Source organism: Panthera onca, chromosome A2, assembly GCF_046562875.1.
Source record: "Panthera onca isolate mPanOnc1 chromosome A2, mPanOnc1 haplotype 2, whole genome shotgun sequence".
In the NCBI taxonomy this organism is placed as follows: Eukaryota; Metazoa; Chordata; class Mammalia; order Carnivora; family Felidae; genus Panthera; species Panthera onca.
Window position 1 is genome coordinate 110,955,889 of NC_138340.1, and position 19,576 is coordinate 110,975,464.

Genomic DNA, 19,576 nt, shown 5'->3' on the forward strand with positions numbered 1-19,576 from the left:
TTGGTAAATGAAGACTGTTGCTATTATTATAATTATTGTATTATTAGCTTAAATCCTATTCTCATGGTGTCATTTTCCCTGACCACTGTACTCCAAGAACTGTAATTTTCCCCAGAAGAGCTTGACTTCTGTGTATCCCCTATCTGTGTCATTTTATTGTTGACATTTTTTTTTTATCTTCTCTCTTATCATCAGCCAATAATGAAGTCATTCAAGTTAGGGATCTACATTTCATGCTTTTTATTTTTTTAGCAGACATGGCATTTTACTTTTCACCCAGGAGGGTCTTAACTGAGTCAATTTAGCCTAAAAAAGAACCAGAGGAGAGCTAAAGGAAACAATTGGACATATTTTCCGCTGACCCTGTTTATTTGCTGGACTGTGACATTCAGAGTCGACAGTCTGCTAGAAAGCTCAAAAGCCATGACAGATGGGAGGTGTTGAAGGTAGGTTTAGACATGATTGACAAAAAATAACTGAAAATATTTTAATAAAATATCTAAAATTCTGCCAAGATTTATATTAAAGAGAATGGAGATATATGTAAAGTTTATTAGAAATGGGAATGGGCCTAACAATGCTTTTTAAAGTAATAAGGAAATAGGAAAAACTGTGTACTGTAACTTTTAAAACTTAGATAAAATGAGTGTTTAAAAAAACACATACATTGACTCAAGATGAAAGAGAAAACCTGAGGGTCAGCAAGCAGTAAAGAAATTAATTTAGGCCAACATGCATAATGAATTAAACAAGTAAAGTTTGTAAGACCTATCGTGTACAAGAAGTAAAACATTAAATTGGTCAAAGTAAGAATTAAGAGGAAAAGAGTTTTGGAGGAGAGATTCTTTGGCCTGATATCATCAGGGCTATTTCCATAAGATGGACTACGCTTGGAGAGTGAAGAGAAGGGACAACAAAGAGATTGGAAGCAAATATGGCAAAATATTAATGTGCTTTAGAACAGAGAGGCTTCTCATATTTTTGTTTTCTGGATATTTGAAATATTTCTAGGTTTAAAATTCAGCTTTTACAAGAAAATCCTACCATTGGCAACAACATGAATGGGCCTCGAAAGCACTATGCTAAGTGAAATGAGTCCTAGAAAGACAAATATTGTGAGATGTCACTTACGTGTGGAATGTAAACATACAAACAAGTAAACAAACTAACTGGCAGAAAAAGATCAAACTTATGGTTACCAGAGGTGAAGGGTGGGGAGAGGGAATTGGAGGAAGGTCGTCAAAAGGTACAGACTTCCACTTATAAGATAAATAAGTACAGGATGGAATGTACAACATGATGACTGTAGCTAACACTGCTGTGTACTATATAGGTAAGTGTTAAGAGAGTAAAGCTATGACTTCGCATCACAAGGCGAATTTTTTTCCCTTTGTTTTTATCGTAGCTACATAAGAAGATGGATGTTAGCTGAAACTATTGTGGTAATCATTTCACAATTTGTGGTGAATCAAACTGCTATGTTGCATGCCTTAAACGTCTACCATGATGTTTGTCAATTATTTCTCAATAAAACTAGAAAGAACTAAATTTTTAAGAGAATGGATGAGATGAGGTGGGAATGAGGAGCAGAACACTTTATCTGGAGTAGATTTTTGTTTAGAAGTATGGAAAAGTGAGCTAAAATTAAAGCTAGCTATGAATTTTGAGCATTATGTGAGTCTCACATTTCCCATTACTGTTGCTCTGATAGAGCTGCTTTTGATACCCTACATGCCGAAAGCTTAAGAAGTATATGTATTTTTTAACTGAAATCACTTTGGCCTTCCTTTTCTTGGTTATGGGAAATTGCTTCAGTGAAAATTTCCTACAGGCTGCTTAAAAGCAACGCCTGGAACAATGGGCCTTGTGGCAAGTGAAATGCGTGTGGGGAAGTACTTAGAGTTTAATGTGAGTTATTTTTATTTCCATTCATAGACATGTCTCAGTGAAGTTCAAATTATCCCTTGGACAGTAGAAAGCAGTCTGTTAATTTAAAGCTACACTTTTTTGGTTCCATAAAGCCAAATTTAGGATAGATTTCAAAAGCTAAATAAACAACAGTCTACCTCCCTTTTAAAAATGAGTGTGTCAGGTTTCTGTGTACTTGTCTTTAAATAATCTCCACTTAACATTTCTACAGGGGGCCTTCAATATTTAGGAAGAGGCTGTCCTTTACAATCATACCTTATTTGTTAAAGGGAGCTTAGAGAAAGGGGCCCTCTTAATTTTCTTCCTAAAATTCTGTAAGTGCCTTGTTGATTTTAACAAATTAAAATGGCGGCTGGGAAAGTTGTACATATTGAGAGGGAGTGATTGTGAAATGCTGGGAGGAAGGGAAGGTGGAAATCTTTGTGGAGATACTGCTCTGCATCTTCATGCCATAACGCCATAAAATATTTTTCTAAAAAATTGTCAGGAAACAAATGTTATACTTTATAGCAATGGTTCAGAATCTTGATTCTTAATCAGAAATTCCCTGTGGAGTTCTTTTAAAAATAGGTATATTGGGGCCCTGTTTTGGAAATTCTGACTCAGTATTTCAAGGAGATGGGGTGGATGGGCGTGTGTGTGTGTGTGTGTGTGTGTGTGTGTGTGTGTGTAAAGTTCCACAAATTATTTTGAAGCAAATTCCAGAATTGAGGATTAAACTATACCTAATTTCTTCACTGGAAATTCATTGATTAGGAGCTACACTCCACAGATTCCAGGCAGATCAGGTTGTAACAGGGCTACCACTTAGGAGAATGTAAGGTGAAGATTTAATAGAACCGCTGAATGTATGTGTGTGTCATTTTTGTTATTGAAGAACACTTTACAAATCAATCAATAACATTTATGTGTTTATTAGTTTTGTATTTTAGTTTTTAAATTTTTTTTTCTTTTTTTTTTCTTTTTTTTTTAACATTTATTCATTTTTGAGACAGAGAGAGAGCATGAATGGGGGAGGGTCAGAGAGAGAGAGGGAGACACAGAATCCAAAACAGGCTCCAGGCTCTGAGCTGTCAGCACAGAGCTCGATGCAGGGCTCAAACTCACCGACCGCGAGATCATGACCTGAGGCGAAGTCGGATGCTTAACCGACTGAGCCACCCAGGCGCCCCTAGTTTTTAAATTTTCATATACCATACTTTAACAAAATAAAACAAAAGCTTCACTGAGTTGAACATGCAAATATTGGGAAATTTAACAGTAATCTGGTTAACATGATAGTTGACATGATTTATAGAAAAGTTTCCATCAAAATAGTAATTTTACAACAGTAATTTTACAATTTTACAACATGGATTTAAATGGATGATTATACTATGTTTGACATCCTACCAAGAGAGAATTATTTTTGTAGAAAATGCTGTGGTATGCAGAGGCATTTATGATAAAATGGACAGAACATGGTAGTTGAAGTAAATTCAGGGTTTGAATCATGATCCTGCCACTAGCTGTGTGACCTGGCAGGTAATTTAACTTTTTAAAAAAAATGTTTTTAATGTTTATTTATATTTGAGAGAGGCACAGTGTGTGAGGAGGGGAGGAGCAGAGAGAGGGAGACACAGAATCCGAAGCAAGCTCCGGGCTCTGAGCTGTCAGTACAGAGCCCGGCGTGGGGCTCAAACTCATAAGCCGTGAGATGGTGACCGGAACTGAAGTTGGATGCTCAACCAACTGAGCCACCCAGGAGCCCCGCAAGTAGTTTAACTTTTAAATAGGGCTACTTTTATCAACTTTACAAGGTCATTTTAAGGATTAAGTGAGACAATGTGTGAAATGCTATATAAATACAAATCAGTATTATTAATTATTTAGATTGAGACTTACTTTGTATCTTTTTTTCTATTGGAAAATGAGGTGCATATGTGTGTGGCTATTTCACGTGGTAATTTTGTGTATGTGGATGGTGGAATGACAGAAGAAATGACTTACACCAAACATTTTCACATTTATATTTGTAGCCACCTAAGCCTTCCAAAAGGGAATTAATATAAATATCTCTGCACTTTTTTGGGAAGGAGTGCATTCTTTGTTAGAGTGTTCTCAAGTGTGATCATTCTTGTCAGAAACTGGATTTCTTTGATATTACTTATGATGACATAAAAGATACATTAATGTGTGGGAAACTTAACATTGCTAACACATATAGGACTTTTTAGCATGAAACTTTCAACTATTGCTTCCCCAAGGCCATTATATTATTTCAAAGAAGAAGCCTGAAGCTTTTAATTTTTCCTCAAAAATTCTGGAGCTTTAGAATTTCATACTGACACCATAAGATTTAATGAAATATTTTTAGATGAGAAAAACTGGAAGATACCTTCTTTTGAAAATTTGTATATTGTTCTAGTAGTTGATTCTACCTTTGATTATATTTTCTCACATGATGAATTCTAATATTTTGAATTATACTTTTTATTCTATTAGGAGGGATGTAGGAAAAAGGCAATCTTTTGAGACTATTAGTTATGTAGACTGTCCTGACAGTGACTACCAGATTGTTTGTTATTTCTCCCAAACTCCCTCTAATTCCCCACTCCCTTCCTCCTTTCCTTCCACAAATGTTCATTGAGGGACACTGTGTACCAGGCATGGGGCACTGGGAGAAGATACAAATAAAAAACAGGAAGTCACTGCTTTTGTAGAACTTACATCCTAATAAGGGAGACAAACTGTCAATAGGTTAAAAACATATGTAAGATGATTGCAGACTTGGTAAGAACTATGTAGGCGTTAGCAAGGTACTGTCGCAGACAGATTAAGAAGTAGTGCATATGGGCTCATCTCATTGCGTGAGACACGGGAGGTGAAGGTAGGTTATTCATATCGCCAACAGTTAGGAGCAAAGAGGAGTTGATATTCCCTACTCCCATTACCTCCCCATACATTCTCCACTGTAATTTTATTTACCCTTTGAGGCTTCTCTTGCCTTTTTATTTGAACCCAAGTCTATCCCTGTAAATTGTTTTAAAGGATAGAGGTCAAGGTGTTAATTTTTACACCTGACTGGTGCTATTAAGAGATGATGCCCTTAAGTTTCACACCCCTTTATGGAGACCAGGCTTAAAAATTCCAAGTGTCTGATTAGTGGTGTTAATTGTGTTTAGCTAATACATTAAAGACTGCTAAATACTGGAATTTTACCTGGGAAAAGTACTTCAGTTAGCATGTTCTCCTTGGAAACAGAACCTTTCCTGATTCATTTTTGCTTATTTTGATGGTACAATTAACTTAAGGCTGATGGTTGTCATCTTGTCCTCAACCACATTCTTTTGGTTTCTTTTTTTCTTTTTTTTTTTTTGACTTATGATGTTGTGCCTTCCCTCCCTCATTGCTCCCCCCGCCCCAACTCAACTCTTCTAAGGAGAGAAATCGGTGCTGTACTGAGAAAAAAATATTTTTGTTTCCTATCTTTGGGCAAAACAAAAAAGGAACAGAGGGTACAGATTTTTGATGCATAGAAGTAGATGATTAAGGGAGATAATAGAAGTGAATTGAAATAGAATAGACAAGCACAGGTACAAATGGGGGAAGGTGTGTGAAACAGAATAGAGGCAGAAGGGATTGTTATGTGGTATGTTAATATAATTTCTGATAAAACACAGTAAGATTTTTGTCCTGGGAAAACTCTTGCTTTAAACCTCAGAAAATAAAACACTGCCTTTGGATTGAGTTTGTTTATTTTTCTTCTTTCTTTTGTCTTTTAACAGCTTACGCTATTTTCCAGCTTCCTTGCTTACAAGCGTTGTGGTGGATTTTATAGGTCTTTAGATTTGACAAGTGGAAAGACATAAGATTATGGGTGTGATCTGTTGCTCAACTCAATGGTTGAGCTGTGTTAGCCCACTGAATTCTTTAAGATCTATTTTCATCATAATTTTATCATTTAAGTGTGACTAAACTGAGTGTAGCCAATTTTGATCCATTTTTAAAAATAATGTGCTGCCGAGCTAAGACTCTCTATGCCATATTTCAGCCCCAAGCAGGTTTTTATGACAAAGTAATGAACCCCTGGAAACGGGTTTATAATGGAAAATGCAACTTGACCTTAACTAGAGGAGCCCAAGTGCACCTTACAATAGCACATTTTTGAAACACACAAAATCCTTTTCTCCCAAGGGTGGTGTCACAGGAGGAAGGTGTATAATAATAGTTGTATTTACCATAAATACCTAACATATTTTATGATGATTTGATTCTATTACAAATTTCACCTTATAGATTTTAATAAAGCCGCCTATGGGCAAAGTTATTGCAGTTGGATTTCTTTTCCTTTGCCTACTGGTCTCAGTGGAAAGAAGCAAGCAACTCTTATAAAAGGCTTTAGTTTTTAGTACCTGGTTAATAAAAAATAATTTCCTCTCCTTTGGACTTGTTCATGAAGCTGAAAAATGACTCTGCAGGTCAGTGGTGTGTGGCAAAGCTAATTTCTATAAGCTTTTTATCAGGTGGTACTGAGTAAAACAATATGGGAAAACTGAAAAATCCACCTTTCTGTACCAAATTTACAAGGGTGAGAGTTATCCCCAGTGTCACTACAAGGGAAAAAATGACACTTTTTTCTTTCGGGTCTCTACTACTACAACAAAAAAAATTGGACATATAAAAGGTACAGAAGGAAAAAACCAAAGTGTATGGAAAATTTCAATTAAGTATAGATTTAAAAATGAGATACAAATGACATTCATTGTTTAAAACACAGTAAAACTCAACTTTTATTTGTTGTTTTGTGGACAAGGGAACCTCATAGTAGTAAATGTGAGTGAGGCAACACATATCATAGCAACCCAGAGAATGGTTGTCATTCAAATAATGCTCTCCTCCTCAAGTTCCTTTTCCCCAAGCATCACATTATCTCAGAGGAGCATTAGAACATTCTAACCAAGAAAAATCGGGCTTCTCCCCTTGAGGTTCAGGAGAGTGTTTGCTGTGCATCTTGCGAAGTATGACAGCAAGGAGCATCACACCTCTTCTGTCTCTCCAGGATACTCATGGGCCATCTTCCAGGGAAGAAGTTGGGAGCAGGGCTGTATGACATGGCCAGGCACTAGTGTGGTGGGCAGCTCTGACTCCTGGAGTCTTTAAGTCATGTTCCTTTCTCTACTTCTTTCAGCTGGGGAATATCAAGGATGCACAGCAGCAATGTTACTTAGGGCATCACAGAACCCCTTTTTACCACCCTTGTTTGGAGGCCCTCATGGCATCCTTACACTGGTCTATTCCCCTCAGAGTCCAAAAGAAGAATCAGAAATGACAGGGATTTGGAGAGGTGGTGGGTGAATCTTTCTTGAATTGTTTTTATTTCAATGCCTAGTATGGATGCTTAGAGATCACAACGTTCAGTGGCATCATTCATTACCTTAGATGAAGGTAAAAAGACGAAAACAATGATAAGCCTTATGGCAGAAGTAGCCAAAGAACCAGTTTTCCCCATTTAGACTTAGTTTAACAACAGCGACAACAACAACAAACAGTAAAGTCATGTGGTGTATAGTTGGGGGATACTGTGGATCATCAGGTTAGAAACCTGTGAAGTTGCTGGTACATTGTATTGCCAATACACTGCTATAGAACTGATTGACTGGAAGGAAGACACATCCTACTACTGATCTGGGAAACAGCTGTGAAGGATGAGTGTGGAGTCAGACAAGTGTATTATTCTGGAAGCCCAGAGGTTGGCAGTGGTCCCTTACATCATATGACCGTGGACATGTGGACATTCACTGAGAAGGTATCCAAGAGATGTGCATGGGATCCAAGAGGGCAGATAAGAGGTTAGAGGACTGTATCTAGAATGGGAGAGGATGCTGACCAATGAGATAGAAAAATTGAGAGCCCTGCTTTGATTTATACCTGGAATTAGGTGACTCAAGTAGAGGTGGATGGAGCTGAATCAGAGCTCTGCTGGAAGGGTGAGGCAGAGGAAGAATTCAGATGTAGGATGAAAGTGATTAGCCCCGAGTCCTGGAATAGGAAGAGGAGCCTCCATTGATCATTACCTTGAAGAACTGGAGACTGTGTCTTGTAAATCAAGTCTGCATTTTGCAAAAATAACTTTCCTCTTAGGTTTTCTTTTCCTAATGGAGCAGGGCCTGAGTGTTTAGGTTAAGCTATCAGATGTTAAATAAACACAGCAGTCCAATTTGTGTACGCGAGGCTGAGAAACCTTAGTTGTGGTCTGAAAATGATGGGAAACTCTTAAATCTAAACTTAATCATTTTGTGGCTGTTTTGGAGGAAATAAATCTTCTTGTACTTTGCCCAGCTTTCGCTACTTTTAGTCCCTTTTGCTTGTGGCATGTCAAATATTTGCTATTTGAAAACTACTAGGAGTCGGAATTTTTATGAAATATTGTACATTTATTTAAAGTGTGGCACAGATATGAATTTACAGGCTAATGAATGTGTAGGCTAACAGACCTAAATAAAATGATCTGATAGTCTCCTTTAGTGTGCTCTAAGAGATTTGTACTCAAAGAAAGGTACCTCCTTTCTTTGACACCTCCTTAATCCTTAAACATCTACTGGATGTGGTTGTTTTGCAATATTCTGCAGACATTTACCTCATTCAGTAGTTGGGAAGATGAGGTGGGAGTGGAAGTTCTGGGGGTTGGGGTGGCCCTGTTCTCCTGCAGAAGACCCAGCCCTTCCTGACTTATCCTAATATGAGATCTTTGCGCTTTGCATAGTAATACTTAGTATCTCCAGTTTAGCCATGTTGAAAGTGATTGAGCTGGAGTGGGGACGATGGTGCCAGGAAGTAACTAATGTCTCAGCAGTGTTAGGTCAATAGCTAACGATACTCTTTCCTCTTGTCAAAACTGTGGTCAAAAACCTGCCTCACGTGCATTTCTAGACTAAACTCATTGAATGTAGGAGCCTTCAAAGAACCCCATGCACTAAGCCCTATCCTATCTTCCTTGTCATTTTTATTCCACACGCTTCAGTTATTTATTCTTCTCTTGGCTGGGGTTACTGCTCCTCGTTCACAATCTGTCCTTACCTACTTCTGGGATTTATTTATACAGGTGTTCCTCTGATCCTCTTTCCATTTTCTCCTATCCAGATTTTATCCATTCTGAGAAACCCAATTAAAATAAAACTTTTGGGGATGCCTGAGTGGTTCAGTCAGTTAAGTCCAACTCTTGATTTTGGCTTAGGTCATGATTTCACAGGTTCCTGAGTTTTGAGTCCCTCATTGGGCTCTGCACTGACAGCTGGGAGCCTGCTTGGGGTTCTCTCTGTCTCCCTCTCTTTCTGCCCCTCCTCCATCCACTGGCTCATGCTCTCTAAATAAATAAACAAAAAAACTTTAAAATAAAATAAAGTTTATGTTTAAGAAGTCTTCCTTGATTTTCTCAATCTGCCATTTCCTCTTTCAACTTCCATAGACTTTATTCATAGAATCCTTTGTGGCATGTATTTATTCCCTTGCCTCATTTCTCTCCTGCTAATCTCTTTTGTAAATGCCTTAAGTATCTTAATGCAAAATTGTGAAGTGTGGGGTGGGCCTGAGGAGAAGACAGAGGCCAGTTTATGGAGGCTCCTGTTTGTTAAGCTGAGGAGCTCAGATTTTATCCTGTATGTGTTGGAGTAGCATCAGGAAACTTCAGATATGTGAGAAGCATGATAAGATTTTTGGTTTAGACTACTCATTCTTGTGGCAATGTGGATAATGAAGCCGGAGGTGGGGGACTAGTTAATATTTAGGATTGCTGATGGTTGGAATGAATTTTGTATGTGTAACAGCACTTAAGATAGCTGAGTGAATGACTGCTTTCATGCCCTTCTTCATTGGCTAGGCACCTCTTTCAAGAACAAACTCAGTAACACACCATATATGTTACATTAACCTTCAGAGAGAAAATTTTGGGTGGCATAGCAAGTCTAAAAAAAATCCACGGGAAATCTGATGTTCTAAACAGAGTGATTATATAAAACACTGGCTTGTGGCTTAAGCAAACACAATCATAGAATTGCATAGCTGTGAGTCAGAGCCGGCTTGGTCCTTCAAGTCCCTTGCTTGATAGCAAATTAGTGGCTAGGGAAATATGTTTACATTTCATTTCTTATTGTACATCTGATTGCATGTTTTGAGAGTTGGATACAAAATTTCTTTATTTACAGATTTGGAGCAGGGAATTATATTGACTGTGCATGCAGATTTAAGTTTCCCAGTTAAGTGTATAAATACAGTTAGGTATATACTTAGAAATGTATTACTAATTTGTCATTTTATTTCAAATAGAAACATATGGAAGATACAATAAAGAAATTCACTCTTATGGTTAAATCATCACTACTGTAGAATGGCATATAAGTCTCATGATTTGATCACTAATAATTTATAGATGTGAGGAAAAACAGATTTAACTGTTTTTAAACTATGTCTTTCCATATGTTCCCATATTGCTTTCTGTCATACAGCTTAAGCACCTTGTTGCTCTCATTATTTTCCTATGTTTTTCGTTTAGGTCGTGTGTACTTTGAAGCCATGGTCTGCTGTATATTTGGTTGGTAGCCCCTGTAACCCTAGTCTAACGCAGTACCTAATTTCAGTAATTACCCCACATATATGTACTACAATTGAATGGCAAGGGGCACCTGAGTGGCCCAGTCATTTAAGCATCCAATTCTTGGTTACAGCTCAGGTCATGATCTCATGGTTCCTGAGATCAAGCCCCACATCAGTTCTGCACTGACATGTTTGGGATTCTTTGCGTCCCTCTCTCTCGTCTCCTCCCCTGCTCAAGCTCTCTCTCTCTCTTTCAAAATAAATAAATAAACATAATACATTTTTTAAAAAGAATTGAATGGCAAAATTAATGAGTAAACAAATGTAAATAAATTAACGAATAAATAAGTAAAGGAACTTGTAGGTGAGTTGGCCTGCATTATAAACATTTATTGTGTACCTATTATGTCCCAGGCTCTGAGCTGCTGTACCAATGGTAAACAAGACAGAAATGGTTCTTACCTTTAAAGTTCTTGCTTTCAGGGGCGCCTGGGTGATTCAGTCGGTTGAGCGTCTGACTTCGTCTCAGGTCATGACCTCCCAGTTGGTGAGTTTGAGCCCTGCTTTGGGCTCTGTGCTGACAGCTCAGAGCCTGGAGCCTGCTTCAGATTCTGGGTCTCATTCTCTCTCTGCCTCTCTCTCTCTCTCTCTCTCTCTCTCTCTCTCCCTCCCTCCCTCCCTCCCTGCCTCCCTCTCTCTCAAAAATAAATAAACATTAAAAAATGTTTTAAAGTTCTTGCTTTCAAGGGCAAGACCTCTGTCAATGAAATAATTATACTAAACTCAACTTTCCTAATCTGCAGGTTTAATGGATCTATATATTGAGTTCTTTGCTCTGTGTCTAGAATAATGTCTGAGCTCTATTTGATTATCTCTTTGCGACCCAAGAATAACTTGTTCTCTGCCAAAGGAAAGTGTTCCTTGAACATCCCCTGTTTAAAAGTAGGTACCCCTTGTTTCCTGGGGACAGATTATGTTGTACATTAAAATTTTGCTTCTCTATTAAGTCCATTCTGAGGTCTCAAGCTGCTGTAACAATCTAAAAGTGCAGTGGCAAATATTTAGCCAAACAAAGAATCTAAAAATGTAAGAACAGACAATAGGAACAGGAGATTCAAAGTCAGTGCCCATCCTTTCATGACTGGTCAGTTCATAGAGTAAAATCTCCAAACAAAAAACTGTCCATTGCTCACAGTCCCTGTGTCAGGGCACTTAGTATGGGATTCAAATTCTCAAAACTCTATGAAGGGTTTATGAATTAAATGTTAGAGCACCAGGGATGCATTGGTTTCGTAGAATAGCAATAAAGCTAGAAAAAAACAGAAAAATGGTTTTTTGGATGTCAGTTAGGATTATGTCACAGAGATGGTTTAGGAAAATGGTGCTGCTGTCCTTAGTTGTAAAGGAAATATGATTGTGTTTCCTTTTGTCTAGATATACAACTTCTGCATAAAATTTGTTTATTGGGTAGATTGAGATCCTCTGAGATTGGATCCTAAATTATTTTTCAGAGAGATAATTATATCATAAGCACAAATACCTTGGCATCTGACAGAAGTAGGCTTGCATTCTGGCCATATTCAATTGTGTGTTAATCATTAAGTTACTTAGCATTGTACTTACATAGTACTTGCATTATAGAATTATCGGGGCAGTTAAATGAAATGACATATATGGAGAATGCTTACCATTATACTTGGCACAAAGTTGTATTCAGTACATGCTAGTTATCAGTATTATCATTATTATTATTATTATTATTATTATTCATAGTCTGTGAATTTAATGTTAGAAAGGAGTGAAATCTGTTAAAATTAGCAAATGTTGAAGAACCAGCCTAATGGTTTATGCTCATTAGATGATCAGATATATGACATCAGCCATATATATATATATATATATATATATATATAAAATCACTCTACTTACAGTACCTTGTTCTTGTGTTATAGAAGGCACACAGTAAAACAAGAATGAATGAATGAACCACTTCCTAACTTGTGTCTGTCTGTTGGCCTTTATGTATGCAGATATTCTCTAGTTACAGAAAAGTCAGACATCATATAATACCTCCACTAGCTTTCTGACATAAATCTTTTAATTACCCCCTTAGGAGGCTAGTTCACATAAATAAAACACTAGAAAAAGAAAATAGCTCTGCCTGGTATTGTAAGTTCAGAAAAATAACCAATTTCTTAATATGGTAGTAATTCCTAGTATGGCTAGCTGTGCTGGGACCAAGACCAAGGGCTTGACACTAATGGGCCGTTTATGAAACTTACATAGCCTGAAGTCATCTTATCGGAATGTCATTAGTAGCCATCACCATTGTTACAGGAAAGAATTGGGAGGCTTTTTCTTTCTTGTAGTGCTTTCTTTAGATTTCTGTATTTTGTGAGCCCCACATTTGGGATCATAGATTGGATGTTTACATAAGAATAAACAGTTGTAGTAAGCATATAATATTTTTTAATATAGCCTCTAGGTAATGGGAATGAAATAAATGGCACAGACCTATGGTGCAGCCACACTAGGAAAGGAACAGATTGAAGTTGGAACAAGAGTGACCTAGTCCAAATAAAATCTTTCAGAGAACAGTTTTTTTGGAGATACTCAAATCCAATTTGTAGACCTCCACATTTTCACTAACTTTATGCCCTCCATAAAGACATGGTTTTTGATATGTATTTGTGTGCTTTCACTTCCTGGTGACCTTGGTAAGGAATCATGCCTGGAGTATAGCTGCCTTGGAAAAAAAAATCAAGGGAATATTTTCTAGGTTTTGCTGACTATGCCTTGGAAGCAAACGAATTATGGTACAGGGCTGGAACTTTACCTACTTGTTAATTAGCAGGTTAAACTTTTATGAGTTTCTGGTACCCTGGCGATACATGACTATTAAAATTTGCAGGTGGTTCAAGGGGAGAGAGATGTAAGTTCCTGTGCTAGTAATATATTATAAAAGTGTGTATTTCATGTGCCTGTTGTGAAAGTGGAGACTTTAATACTCTTTCACAATATAAGCTGATTAAGGAATCTTTATGGTTCTCATTAACTATGGGTCTTTTTCATAGAAAAGTGAAAAGTGTAATGCTTATAGACAGAAGCATAGGAGAAAATAATTAGGCACAGTGGTACCTCTTTGAGACTAACTGAGAGCTTAGTGACACCCTCTGTGTTCACCTCTCAACCCTCAGAAACTGCTCTTGTTTCAGAAGTCACTTCTACCACATGAAATGTTGCAAATCTGATGTTTTAATCTTTCCCTTCCGAAGACAGAGTTTGCTTAACTATACTTGCAATGTATTTAAATGTTAGTATCTTTCCTTTCTTGAGACCACTTCTTTATCAGGAAATATAAAGACATACACTGTGGTTAGGCATAAGATTCCACACAAGAAACTAAATTGTAGAAAAAGTGATAAGTTTGTAGTTTTTCAGAAAGCCATACTTTCTTCATTTTCCATGTGGTTTGGGGGGCAAGAGAGACTCTCAAATAATGGCTAAATTAACTATTTCCCCCGAAATCTTATGTGACTTTTTGTAATTAGGATTAGAGCTTATTTTAACATAGAAAAGTAATGAAGTGAATTAGTTTTAATTAAGAAAAGGTGGAAGAATGAACTATAGAAAACATTTGTTTTATTTCCATCCTATTTTATTAATTCAACATTTTTCTTTACATATTTTTTGGGGTAATTTCTGTACGCTTCTCAGTGTTAAATCATAATCTAAAAATAGTTCTTTTTGAATACTGGATTATGATTCAGTTTTTTCACTCTATTGGTGAATATATAATGTTTCAGTTTGAAGGTACTGCATCCATTTGTTGCTGAGAGAGAAAACAGAAACTTTCTTCAAATGTATTCCTTTAAAAAATGATAGGTCATTGGCCAATGTTAACAACGAAGAAAGAAAATTGTACTGGCTGAACAATCCTATTGGAGCTTTTAGTTCTGGCATCAATCATAAGAATCTTGTGTCCAAAACTTTTTGTGTCAAGAACCCATAGCACTTTGTTTTGAAAAAGAATGCTTTTTGAGTGGGACAGTTACACACACACACACACACAACTGTTAAGGTCCTATATTTTTATAAGGACTAAAGACTCAATCTTATTCCTTCTTTAAAAATTAGTTTAGTGTGAGCTGGGGAGGGGCAGAGAGAGAATCCCAAGCAGGTGCCATGCTATCAGCACAGAGCCCAATGTGGAGCTCAGACCCACACACCGTGAGATCATGACCTGAACCAAAACCAGGAGTCAGACACTTAATCTACAGAGCCACACAGGCATCCCTAAAGGACTTTAACTCTTAAATATTTTTTCCCTTCACTTTACCTACTTTTATATTTCTTGAAGGATATTTTTCTTCAGGTAGGAAACATTTTAGTTTCTTTTAACCTGGTGAAATGCAAAAGTATGGGAATAGGAATGCATAGCAAGACTTCTATCTCATTTTTTTTTTTAAATTAAGAAGTGCTCCAAATGATATTCTTATCAAGCAAATAGTCTTTTTAAAAATGTGGTAAATATAAGCCTTACCAAAAGTGCTCTGTTTTAGTGAGGGAAGCAAACTCCATTTTGTAGGAAAGATGTTAAGAAAGGAAAAAAAGGCAGCTCTAGAGAATTATAATTCAGTCAAGGAAGTATTTGAGAATCAAAACCTAGTTTTGGAAATCTGTTTCTTGCCAAGAGAAAAGGCGCTAAGCTGCTCAGCAAGAAGCAGTTTGCGGCATAGGCTTGTCTGTCAATGTTTGGGAAGTGCTAATAAGCTAATAAGCCAGGAGTTCCAACTTAGGGTATTTGGTCTATCCACAGAGTGCTGGTGGACACCGCACCTTTAGGAAAGACCCAAGTCGTTCTACAAGAGTTATCGGGACCTACTTTCAGTATTTGGCCTCTTACCAGATGCCTGTCTGGGAGAAACATTTATTTAAAAATAAGTAATTCGTTGGGGCGCCTGGGTGGCGCAGTCGGTTAAGCGTCCGACTTCAGCCAGGTCACGATCTCGCGGTCTGTGAGTTCGAGCCCCGCGTCAGGCTCTGGGCTGATGGCTCAGAGCCTGGAGCCTGTTTCCGATTCTGTGTCTCCCTCTCTCTCTGCCCCTCCCCCGTTCATGCTCTGTCTCTCTCTGTCCCAAAAATAAATAAAAATTAAAAAAAAAAAAATAATAAGTAATTCGGAAATGTCTTATATATTTTCTTTATTTCCTCGTCAGAAAAACAAACAACAAACAAACAAACAAAAATAGCTCACTTAGAAAGCTTTAATAACAATAAATAAAATACAGGTGGAGAATAAAATACTCGGAGGTATACTGGAGTATACCAATTGAGGCAAGGGTTTCAGCAGAGGAAGTCTTCCTCAGGACTATCATAGACAAGGGTAATGACTGCTTGCAGCTTTGTTGGTGTGCTTTGTGCTATGTGCCTCATAATGGTTTGGTTTGATCACTTAGTTTTATAGGAACACCATGATGGAGAAATTATCCTCCTGTTGGATGAGGACCCTAAAGTTCAGATGAGTGAAGTCACTTGCTAGGCATTGCATCACTAAGAGACTCATACTTAGGTCTGACTTGCTCTGAAGCTTGAGCTCTTTACTATATATCAGAAGACAAAGCAAATGTTATTCACAATAAAAAGTGTATGATATATGCAATAGGGACATCTATCCCCATGTTTTCAAGGTTCAGCAGTGAGATAAAAATTATATACATATTAGAAGAAATGGCAGTCTAAAAAAAACAAAGACTCTAGTGGCAACTTGAGTTTAAAACAATAGTATAATGAAATGGATCATTTTTCTTTATACTTAAGAGAGTATTGATTTGAAAACCTTTAGAAACTAGCATAATATGAAATGCTTTAAACCACATTACAACATCACTCTAAGGTTTTAAAATATGGCCATCTTCAGATTAACCAATTAAAATATGATTTAGATTAAGCAAATTACAAAACTCCTGAGTCAATAATATATTTACTGCTATAGTATTTGAAAGCATTCGTTAGCTTTAACCATTAACTAAACAGGGAAGGTATCACCATAATTTGAAGAACATGCAGAATAATAGTGTATCATTTCCTATAAATAGTCCCTCTATGAATTGATATTTCATGCAGTGAGATCACAAAAGGAAGGCAGAGAAAGAGGAACTGCAGACATAGAAAATTTAATTTGAGGAAAAAGTTGTGGTAACTACAGTATTTTACTGGTTTTCTAGGGTCAGTTAAAAACTATGGGGAAAAAAAAAGAAGAATACTTGGAAGTAATGATTCCTGCCTGGAGTCCATCTCCAGGGGGCACCAACTTAAAATTTTGTATTCTTATTAATATTTAAAGGTCCTAACATTAGTACCTGACTCCAGTTAGGGGTACACAGGACTTAAACTGGAACTTTTCGCTGTTTATTACTACATTAACAGAGTATTATAACCTCTTTCAAATATATTAGAAGCTCCATTGACTGTTACAAATGTCTTTGTTTATAAACCATATGAAACCATGTTAATTCTTATGTTACAAAATTTACTTGCTGGCCAAATCTTTGAAATAAATGGATATTTAGAGGAATAGATAATAATAAAGGGTATGATGAATAGGCTGGGGAGTCAGTGTTCTGTCTACTTAGACACCTGAGTAAAATAACATCTCATATCTCAGTGTAGACTGTGGCTGATGTTTATGGGGCTAAAACTCAAGATATTTAGTATTTGCGTTGTTAGATAATAATGATTAACTATGTGGAAGATGCTGTATCTTAGTGATAAGCATTGTTTAATATTCTGTATTTTGCCTTAAATATTGTATAAGCCAGTTGTGATAAGATTTAAATGAAACTGCTAGTAAACTCTCTTCAGACTGAGACCACACATGAGAAACTTCATTTCTAAGGAAATTAGAAGGCCAGAGGGAAGAAATTAGAAGTAAATAAATGATGTTTTAAGACCGAGGTACCATAACTAGAATGCTGCTAAGATATTAAAATACGCATTTCAAAAATGTGGTTATTTAACATTTACTTTTTAAATGTATTGAAGTGAAAACTCAAAAATATTTGAGGTAAATGGAACTTTTATTACTTCCTTTATTTGTGAAAGAAAAAAATTTACTTTCATTGTGCTTTTGTAAAGATGTAGCAAAGATCTTGACCATTACATTACATAATGTCACTTTTGTAAGATTCACGGGATAAATTCTTAAATTGAGGTTTGGAGAGAATGTCCATTAAAGGAACAATAACAACAATAACTAACTTTTGTACTTATTCTTATGAAATAATAGGAGATAAGTATGTCTTCTCTATCATCACGCTTCAGTTTTTTTTTTGTTTTTTTGTTTTTTTGGCCTTGGCCAAAAATTCATTGTATAAACTACCTAAAATATCTTTAGATATATGTAAAAAATAAAATATAAGTAAAGAAATGACCTCCGAGGAACCACACACTTTTGCATCTTGATTTTCTAAGTTAGATGGTCTAGTCTTCAGTGAGTAGACATTGTGAGAAAAATATTGACATTAACTTTTAAAAAAATAAAAAAATACCAACATTGACTCTTATATATAGAAAAAACATTGTTATAGTGAATACAAATATTTTTTAGAAAATATTAAGAAAAAATATAACTTAAATGAAGGAGGAAGGCTACATCATAAGAAAAAACATTTGTAATCGTGTGAAGTGATCATGTTAACTAGACTGTAGTGATCATTTCACAATATGTACAAAAATAACAAATCATTATGTTGTACCCTTGAAACTAATATAATGGTAAATGTTAATCCTATCTGGTTAAAAATTTTTAAGAAGAGTGCCTAGGTGGCTCAGTCGGTTAAGCGTCTGACTCTTGGTTTTGGCTCAGGTAATGATCTAACGGTCCATGGGTTCGAGCCCTACACTGGGCTCTGCGCTGACAGCACAGAGCCTGCTTGGGATTCTCTCTCTCCCTCTCTCTCTGTCCTTCCCCCTCTTGCTCTTTCTGTCTCTCCCTCAAAATAAATAAACTTGAATTTTTTTTAAATGTTAAGAGAAATAAATGGATGAACAAAATGTGGTGCATACATACAATCAGATCTTATTCACCCACAGAAATGAAGTTCATTATTAATACATGGTACAACATGGGTGAATCTTGAAAACACATGCTGAGTGAAATAAACTAGATTTTAAAAAAAAGGAGGAGGAGGAGAAAGGCTATTTGTTATTTTTGGGGATTTACCCTGCTTGAATTTATCATTAATGGGGAAATAGAGGATGGTTGATGTTGATATTTTTTTATCTCAACTTCCTGCTTTCTCCATCTTTATTTTAGAGAATAGTCTTTTTTGAGTCCCTTTATATTTTGTCACAATTTCAGATTTTCCAAGCCTTTCTCCCTTGCCTCTTCATTCTGTAATCTGTCCACCACTTTCTTTTCACCTTACTTTGTAGTTCCCTGCCCTTCTCTTTGTTTTTCTGTCTCTTTCTCCTCATTTTACAGATGAGCAAACGGATGCTCAGAGGCATTAAGTAGCTTGACAAAGTTTACACAGCTGCTAATTGGTCCAAGCTGGGCAAGAGCTCTGATGTCCTGTCTCCTGGCACACTGCTTTTCCTGACTTTCTAAGGAAGTTACATCTTATGTCAGAAGGTGATGCTGATGGACTGTGGGGTAGTTCTCAACTGCTTAATGTGCATGTGTTCTTCAGTCTAAACTAGAATGTTCAGGCAGTGCACACTGGTATAGTTGAACCATTTGTAGAAATACTGAACTATTTCCACACCAGCTAATAATTAACCACTGCTAGGACCTCTCCATTTTACCTCCTCCTGCTTCACCAGTTCCTGTGCACCCTAAGGAACCACTGCTCAGTCCGTGCTGCCCTACACCGTGGCCCAGTAGCAATCACAGTGAGGAATTCAGCTGCTGACTGATCAAATGATTAGTGAGGTACTTTGGGTTTTTATACAAAGGCACACTCTCTATCATTATTTATCTTTTAGGTTTGTTTCACTCATAATAATTAGAGGGAAAATTTAATCTCCTAAAAGAAAGCTGATCCAAAATTTTTCTTGTTTTGATTTCGTCCTT

General features: G+C 36.6%; 1 protein-coding gene across 22 annotated transcripts in view; it reads left to right on the forward strand.

Moving 5' to 3' along the window:
* The window catches only part of HDAC9 (histone deacetylase 9), a 930,192-nt gene that overhangs the window by 298,099 nt on the left and 612,517 nt on the right, over positions 1-19,576 (forward strand). For 2 of the 22 annotated variants that reach the window (XM_078441548.2, XM_078441542.2), the window contains exon 2: positions 10,984-11,047. The exons of the other annotated variants lie outside the window; for them this stretch is intronic. The gene's annotated coding sequence lies outside the window, so the exon portion shown is untranslated. The remainder of the gene's footprint in view (positions 1-10,983; positions 11,048-19,576) is intronic. 22 annotated transcript variants of the gene reach the window in all.